This window comes from Triticum urartu, chromosome 3A (assembly GCF_056163025.1).
Source record: "Triticum urartu cultivar PI428250 chromosome 3A, HENAU_Tu73, whole genome shotgun sequence".
Taxonomy (NCBI): domain Eukaryota; kingdom Viridiplantae; phylum Streptophyta; class Magnoliopsida; order Poales; family Poaceae; genus Triticum; species Triticum urartu.
Window position 1 is genome coordinate 302,107,663 of NC_141875.1, and position 9,496 is coordinate 302,117,158.

Consider the following 9,496-nt stretch of genomic DNA (forward strand, 5'->3'; position numbering starts at 1 on the left):
TTCCTCCGCGGACTGGGATTTCCTCTCCACCCATTTGTCCGGGGGATCATGTTCTACTACGGCCTGGATTTCCACGATCTGGCCCCGAACTTCATCCTCAACATCTCGGCGTTATCGTCATGTGCGAGGCCTTCCTCCGCATCAAGCCCCACTTCGGCTTATGGCTGAAGACTTTCAATGTCAAGCCGAAGGTAGTGAGCGGCCGCCAGGCAGAGTGCGGAGGCGCCATGGTGGGCAAGATGCCCAACGTCACATGGCTCGAGGGCTCCTTCGTGGAGACCATAAAGGGGTGGCAATCGGAGTGGTTCTACATCACCGTGCCGCGTGACCCTACATGGGTAGCGGCCCTCGAGTTCCGATCTGGCTTCCCCACACGGCTCACCTCCTGGCAAGAGAAGGGCATGTCCTGGGGTAGTTCGGGAGAGCTGACCAGACTCCAAACATGTATTCAAAACATGGTGAACAAGAAGCTCAAACTCGTCAACGTAGTCCAGGTCATGATCCACCACCGAATCCTCCCATGCCAACAACGGGCCTTCAACTTGTGGGAGTTCGACCCGGCGCAGCACCGAACTCTGAACAGGCTCTTCGACACAACTCACGAAGATGCCTGGAGGGTGCTGTTCAAGAGCGCCGAGGTCCCCCCTCCCACTACTGAGGATCACGGATTCAGTGCGAAGCGCCAAGCCAGCGCGGTAAGCTACTTTACCTCTTACGGGATACTTGTTTTTCATAGCTTGACTCCATGCGGGATCTAAACTCCCGTACCTTTGACAGGACTGGCAGGAGACGGCCGGACAAATCGACTGTCCGGCTCCTTTGCCCGAAGGCCCAGCAGACGCTCTTCTGGCGAAGATGCTGACTCCGGCTCCTTATACGGTGCCGGAGAAGACCAAGAAGGCCAAGGGAACCTGAAAGAATTCCCGACGCCAGGCGTCATCGGACTCACCGTCCGAGGACTCTACGGCGCAATCCTCCCCCGAAGACGAGGAGGCAGAAGAAGATGCTCCCCCTCCAGACGGGGGAGACAAAAAAAGGAAGGCCGCCCCAACTGGGGAGGCCGAAGGGTCCAAGAAGGGGAGGACTCTCCTTCCGGACAGCTCTACCACCGCCGCCGACGGCGAAGACGAGTGGCTGCCCAGGGCCAAGCCCCTGGGGAAGTCGTAAGTATTCAGATTCCAGAGTAACTCATAGCATTCCTTTGTCGCACTACTTCACCTAACACCGAAATATGATTATGCAGGCCGCCCCGAGCTCGTATCGATGTATCATCGGACGGCTCCCTGGGCTCGTCGGATATGGATAGCGATCCAGTTCCGACCGCCACCTCCCCTCATCCTACGGACGACGCTGAGGTGTTGTCTCAAGAGGCACCGGGTCGAGGGGAGACGGTCCCGGAGGCGCCTCAAAGCAGCCTCCCGGACTCCGGGAGCAGAGGGGACAAGGCCCCTGAGGGATCCGAGTTCGACCCTCAGCCGGACACCGCGTCGGAACCTCCAGTGGTTCCGGACTCGGGCAGGCGGCCCCCTTCTAAGAGGGGCAAGACGCCTGCATCCTGACCTCTGTCCATCCAAAGGCGCCGGACAATCTTCTGGAAGCGCTTCGCGGCACTTCCATCAACGAGGAGCATCGCACTATTATGAGTGCGGTGATCCAGAAGGTTCAGTCCGCCAAGAGCGGATTGACTGAAGCCCGTGCCAGCCTTCTAACAGGCTTTGAGGTAAGTGTTTAAAATATAGGAAAATATTACCGCATAGACAGTAGCCCCTGATGCTCTGTTCGGTGTTCATAAAGAAAAGCCGAACAGAGGATCAAACAATATCGCAGGAGTCTAATATAAGTATGTCAGTATGCATATGTAGGCTTCGCTGCTGGCGTCCGCCGCACTGACTGCGGAGGTCGCTGTACTGAAGCAGGACCTTAAAGGGTCCCAGGACGAGCTCGGCCCTGCAAAGAGGCGGCTCGAGGAGAACAAAGGTAAGTAATACCTAGTCTATGGATATGTATAAAAAGGAATGCGATTGCAAAATGACAGGATCATCATGAATTTGCCAGGGGCCACGACCGAAGTGGCGACCCTAAAGCAAGCGTTGTCCGAGGCCAAAGATAAAGCGGCCAAGGAGCGCACCGAGCGAGAAAAGCAAGAGGCTCGGGTGGGCGAGGTGCAGCAAGAGCTCCAGGCTCTCGTGACGAAGCACGAGGTGTTGGAGCTTGACTCAAAGACGCGAGAGTCTGAGCTTGTCGCGGCCCTTGAGAGCGCAAAAAGTGCCAAGGCCGAAGCCCAAAAGGCCCTCCAGGAGATCGACACAATGAAGAAGATAGCGGTGGGTAAGGCATTCTATATGCAAAGCAGGCATGCAAAAGTAAATTACCGATTACTTACCCGAATTCAGAGCTCTCCAGGAGCATTCGCAGATTTGCCCCGCAGCGTGTCGGATGTCGCGAAGTTTCACTAGGCCGAGGATGGAAGCTCAACGGAAAAGTTGTTCTGGGCCCAGTATGTTGGGACCGAACACCCAGTGTCTGTGAGCGACCAGCTAAAACAGCTGGTCGAACTGCACAAGGCGGCCGAACAGGCCATGAAGGGCTTTATAGTCCGGCTGTGGCCTGGCGATGCCCTTTCGAATAGCTACTTCGGCCTGGTGAGGCAGCTTGTGGATGCCTGCCCGCGGCAGGAGGTTGTCAAGCGATCCGTCTGCATTGAAGGTGCACGCCGGGCTTTCGCCCGTGTGAAGTTGCAGTGGGTCAAGCTAGACGCTGTGAAGCTGATCAAGGAAGGGCCGCCGGAGGGCAAGGAGCATCGCCACCCCGAGATGTACTACAAGGGTGTTCTGCCGGGTGCCCGTCTCATAGCGGATGAGTGCACGAAAGATGTAATATTTGAGTGAAACTTGCTCGTGTGATCCTGTATTTATGAAAACTTGTTCATATGCGCTATGCAACGCTTATTTGAATTTAAAATATTACCTTCTGTTTGGCTGTTTATCCAATCTGAGAGATGGCTAGTCCTCAGCTTCTGCCCCCATGCCGCGAGCGCTGGGGTGTTCGGGATAAACCTGAGCACTCTTGTTCCCATTTTTGGGTCCTTCGAGGGAGGTGCTCAGCGCAACGAACAAGGCAACCGGACTAATAATTCTTTATCACTCTCACTTAGCCATAGAATTCTATAATTTTAAATTTCGGCGAAGCCCCTGGTATTCGGAAAGCCGAATTTGGGGCGCGATACACGCCTTTAAGCCGGACAGGGCCGACCCCTCGCTCTAAGCAGCATAAGTCTTTAGGGACTCGAAACCTCGCCGAACAGCGACCAGTCTCTCGCCTTATCATGACAGTCAGTTTTAGCTTTCTCTACTGAGGTGCTTAGCCCAGCAGAACCGGGGCACAATCGCAGTAGTTCTCCTAGCGCTACCTTAGCCGATAGAGCGGAACATAAGGTACCAAAACATAGGAGCCGGGCAAACCCAACATTTGACCAAAGACATGATTCAGAGCTGATGCATATAATGCTATAAGTTCGGGGTGTTGCACTTGTGAAAGTGTTTGGACTTTTCACACCATATTGTGGGGTACGTAAGCCCCTGGTGTATTGGCCGTACCAAAGTGTACAGTTGCAAGGCTTCATTAATGAACACATATATATATATATAACAAGAATGCAATAATAGTCATAATGTTATGCATTCTTTATTCAAAAAGGTGCGTTAAAGAAGAATGATACAGATATTGCGATAAGCAAAGAGTAGGACTATGTCCCTTCCAAGGGCAAGCTGAGGAATGGTATTAAATCAAATATTTCGCTCGTTACTGTAATCCTCCTGGGAATTCCGTGGTGTGACGTAGGTTTCTGCCTCCTTGGTTGCTGCATCATGTGTTCGGCCATAGTGCTGCCGGACAGGGTTTCCAGAGATTGAGGTCCTGAAAAAGAGAAAAATAACCAAACGAGAAGCCCCTAATGCGGTTTAAGCCGCGTCTTGGGGCGTGCCGCAGTTGCGCCCCCCTCCCCGCCTGTGCCCATGGTATTTTTAATGCATAATTATGTACATGTGGCACGAGTTTCGCCGTTTGGCTGGGACTGGGGTGGGGGCCGCATTGCTATGCGAGCTCAGATCGCGCCAGGCGGTCTAGTTGTCGATTGCTCCGAGCACGCTTGAAGGTGTCCGGGTCTTGAAACGCCGAACTGGTGGATTTCCTGGAGAGGCTGCTTTGCACTTCTGCTGCGAGGGCCGCTGTGTGCTCCTCCGTTCGGAGAGAGCGCTTTGTGTTTCCATTGACTGTAATAACCCCACGGGGTCCTGGCATCTTGAGCTTGAGGTATGCATAATGCGGTACCGCATTGAATCTCGCAAATGCGGTTCGCCCGAGTAGTGCATGATAACCACTGCGGAACGGAACTATATCGAAGATTAACTCTTCGCTTCGGAAGTTATCCGGGGTTCCGAAGACCACTTCCAGTGTAATTGAGCCTGTGCAATGGGCCTCTACGCCTGGAATGACGCCTTTAAAGGTCGTTTTTGTGGGTTTGATCCTTGAGGGGTCTATACCCATTTTCCGCACTATGTCCTGATAAAGCAGGTTCAGGCTGCTGCCGCCATCCATAAGGACTCGAGTGAGGTGAAATCTGTCAATGATTGGGTCTAGAACCAGTGCGGTGAATCCGCCATGACGGATACTAGTGGGATGGTCCCTGCGATCGAAAGTGATCGGATAGGAGGACCATGGGTTGAACTTTGGGGCGACTGGCTCCAACGCATATACGTCCCTGAGCGCACGCTTCCGCTCCCTCTTGAGGATGTGGGTTGCGTATATCATGTTCACCGTCCGCACCTGTGGGGGAAACCTCTTCTGTCCTCTGGTGTGTGGCTGCCGGGGCTCCTCCTCGTCATCGCTATGTGGCCCCTTATCCTTGTTTTCGGCAATTAACTTGCCAGCCTGCTTGAACACCCAACAATCCCTGTTGGTGTGATTGGCTGGCTTGTCTGGGGTGCCGTGTATTTGACACGAGCGATCGAGTATACGGTCCAAACTGGACGGACCCGGCGTACTTTGTTTGAATGGCTTTTTCCGCTGACCGGGTTTAGAGCCTTTGAATCCGGCATTGACTGTCGTATCCTCGGGATTATCGCTGTTAATGCAGCGCTTATGTTTGTTGTGACGTGACCTGCTATTGCCGTCCTTGGCATCCGAAGTACCATGGTTCTTTGACATATTGTTACTGCGGGCTAGCCAGCTATCTTCTCCCACACAAAAGCGGGTCATGAGTGTCGTGAGGGCTTCCATAGATTTCGGCTTTTCCTGACCAAGGTGTCGGGCTAGCCACTCATCGCGGATGTTGTGTTTGAAAGCCACTAGGGCCTCTGCATCCGGACAGTCAACGATTTGATTTTTCTTTGTTAGGAACCGAGTCCAGAATTGCCTGGCTGATTCTTCTGGCTGCTGAATTATGTGGCTCAAGTCATTGGCATCTGGTGGCCGCACATAAGTGCCCTGAAAGTTGTCGAGGAATGCGGCTTCCCGATCTTCCCAACAGCTAATGGACTCTGCTGGGAAGCTGCTAAGCCAATGTCGTGCTGGTCCCTTGAGCTTTAGTGGGAGGTATTTGATGGCATGTAAGTCCTCACCGCGGGCCATGTGGATGTGGAGGAGGAAATCCTCGATCCATACCGCAGGATCTGTTGTGCCGTCGTATGATTCAATATTTACAGGTTTGAAACCTTCTGGGATTTGATGATCCATTACTTCGTCTGTGAAGCATAAGGGGTGTGCGGCGCCTCTGTATTGGGCTATATCGCGACGCAGCTCGAATGGGTCTTGCCCGCTGTGTTCTTTCCGGCCGGATTTACTTTTACTGTATCCGGCATGACGTTTATCGTCTCGCATAGTGGCGCGCCCTCGTGATCCGTAGATCGATCTTGCATGTTTTGCTTTGTCCTCCAATACGTCTTGCGGGTCTGGCATGTTTCCCCATGCTTTTTTATTTGAATGGCATAGGGGTGCGGGCTAAGCTTTTGGCTGGAATGCCTCTCTATCACGGCCATGAGGTGGCCGATCAGCCGCGTCATACGCTTCTTCCTCCAGTCGAGGTAGCAACCTGCATTTTGGGTAACTCTTGGAGGGGCGCTCGAGTTTATATTCCTCGGCCGCAAGGACTTCAGTCCATTTGTCGGCTAGCAGATCTTGATCAGCTTGAAGCTGCTGCTGCTTTTTCTTAAGGCTATTTGTCGTGGCCATAAGCCGGCGTTTGAAGCGCTCTTGTTCGACGGGATCCTCTAGCACGGTGAATTCGTCATCGCCGAGGCTTGCCTCGTCTTCGGAGGGGGCATGTAATTATCATCCTCCGCTTCTCCATCTGCCGCTCTCTCGGGAGGGCTGGCTCCTCCATCCTCCTGCTCTAAATCTTGCTGGAGGGGGTTGTTGTTGTCTTCGGCACTATCCGGAGTGTTATTACCTCCTGTGCCGGTATCACCACTTTTGCTTTGGCGGGACTTAGAGCGGCGCCGCTGACGTCGGCGCTTGGGTTGGTTCTTGGAGAGGTCATCCTCCGCTGTCTCACTGTCATTGCCTTCTTTGGATGTATCCACCATGTATATATCGTATGATGAGGTGGATGTCCAGTGCCCTGTGGGCAGTGGTTCCTCTTCGTCTCCCGCATCATCGTCCATACCGTCGATATCTTCGGAGTCGAAGTCGAGCATGTCGGTTAAGTCGTCGACAGTGGCTACTAAGTGGGTGGTGGGTGGGCCGCGAATTTCTTTGTCGTCCGCATCCCAATCCTGCCGGACATAGTTCGGCCAGGATCCTCCTGGCAAGGAGAGAGACCTTAATGAGTTCAGTATATCGCCGAGGGGAGAGTGCTGAAAGATATCCGTGGAGGTAAACTCCATGATCGGCGCCCAATCAGATTCGATAGGAACGGGCGCACGCGGTTCGGAGTCCGTGGCCGGAGAAGGATCCGGCAGTTTAACAACACGGCTCTCGTGCAAGGTAAGGTTGATGTTCGGCTCGATCGCCACTAAGGGTAAGGCCTCCGCGGCGGGGTCCATCCACCCGTCCGTGGAAGGTGCAACTGGCTCCAAATTGAGGGTCGGAGCGGCTGCCGATGCGATCTTAACACTGTCCGATGGTAGAGCTAAATCGTACTTATCATGACCGCGTGACGCACAAGGCAGAGGCTCGAATCCATCGAAGATCAAGTCTCCGTGGATATCGGTCGTGTAGTTTAAGCTTCCAAACCTGACCTGGTGGCCAGGGGCGTAACTTTCAATCTGCTCCAGATGGCCAAGCGAATTGGCCCGTAGTGCAAAGCCGCCGAATACGAAGATCTGTCCGGGGAGAAAAGTCTCACCCTAGACTGCATCGCTATCGATGATAGTAGGAGCCATCAAGCCTAACGGCGACGACACAGAGGAACTCTCAATGAAAGCACCAATGTCGGTGTCAAAACCGGCAGATCTCGGGTAGGGGGTCCCGAACTGTGCGTCTAAGGAGGATGGTAACAGGAGGCAGGGGACACAATGTTTTACCCAGGTTCGGGCCCTCTTGATGGAGGTAAAACCCTACGTCCTGCTTGATTAATATTGATGATATGGGTAGTACAAGAGTAGATCTACCATGAGATCAGAGAGGCTAAACCCTAGAAGCTAGCCTATGGTATGATTGTATGTTGTCCTACGGACTAAAACCCTCCGGTTTATATAGACACAGGAGAGGTTAGGGTTACACAAGGTCGGTCACAAAGGAGGAGATACACATATCCATATTGCCTAGCTTGCCTTCCACGCCAAGTAGAGTCCCATCCGGACACGAGACGAAGTCTTCAATCCTGTATCTTCATAGTCTAACAGTCCGGCCAATGGATATAGTCCGGCTGTCCGGAGACCCCCTAATCCAGGACTCCCAAAGTGCATTTTCCCTCGCATACACAGGGCAATGCCGGGGGCGGTTGCGGGAGACGTGGGTTTGTGGAAAATACAACGCTAATTACAATTTATGTTGAAGATTGAAAGAATATAGGTTGTACGATCTGTTGTATGGATGCATAAGATGAATTTGGATCTCCGCACTTCGTGCTTTTATAGGGGCAGTAGATAGATTCGTACTTTTATTGGGGTAGTAGATACGTATGAAATTCCATCTAATTGAACAACAGAACATAGGGAAACTAACCATCGTGAAATGGCGTGATCTTAACAAAAATCGCTAGCCGCACAGGGAGAATTCCACTAACCATACGTGGGTGCTGCAACCCCATCCAGCCGCCCTATGGGGGCACCCATCGATGCCGCAGAGTACAGTCGGCAGATGCGTCGGCAAGCCGCTTCGTCCCGCTGTCCATGGGAAGCTCAAGTGCTGGACCAGCCGACGATCATTAGCCAGCCGCTGCCGTCCATGGTCGGGAGAGCTTCTGTTTTCACGAGTGGAACAGGGGAGGGCGGATGAGTGACAAAGCAAAGATCCAAGGGGGTGAATGCAAAAACACCACCCACCCGCATCAGTTGCCCGTGAATGAGAGAGTTTTTTTGCTACGAACCTGGGGAGATTTATTACAAAGTTAACATATGAGTACAATCTGCCCTCGGGCTACTAAGAAGAAAGGATGGATAGCCCTCCAGCCAGCAGTCTGAAACCAACAAGGAACAATCCTGTTTAGCACATAGGTCTGAAGGAAATACGCCCTAGAGGCAATAATAAAGTTGTTATTTATATTTCCTTATATCATGATAAATGTTTATTATTCATGCTAGAATTGTATTAACCGGAAACTTAGTACATGCGTGAATACATAGACAAACAGAGTGTCCGTAGTATGCCTCTACTAGACTAGCTCGTTAATCAAAGATGGTTAAGTTTCCTCACCATATACATGTGTTGTCATTTGACGAATGGGATCACATCATTAGAGAATGATGTGATGGACAAGACCCATCTGTTAGCTTAGCATAATGATCAATTAGTTTTATTGTTATTGCTTTCTTCATGACTTATACATGTTCCTTTGACTATGAGATTATGCAACTCCCGAATACCGGAGGAACACCTTGTGTGCTATCAAACGTCACAACGTAACTGGGTGATTATAAAGATACTCTACAGGTATCTCCGATGGTGTTTGTTGAGTTGGCATAGATCGAGATTAGGATTTGTCACTCCGTGTATCGGAGAGGTATCTCTGGGCCCTCTCGGTAATGCACATCCCTATAAGCCTTGCAAGCAATTTGACTAATGAGTTAGTTACGGGATGATGCATTACGGAACGAGTAAAGAGACTTGTCGGTAATGAGATTGAACTAGGTATGATGATACCGACAATCGAATCTCGGGCAAGTAACATATCAATGACAAAGGGACGTATGTTATTATGCGGTTTGACCGATAAAGATCTTCGTAGAATATGTAGGAGCCAATATGAGCATCCAGGTTCCGCTATTGATTCTTGACCAGAGATGTGTCTCGGTCATGTCTACATAGTTCTCGAACCCGTAGGGTCCGCACACTTAAC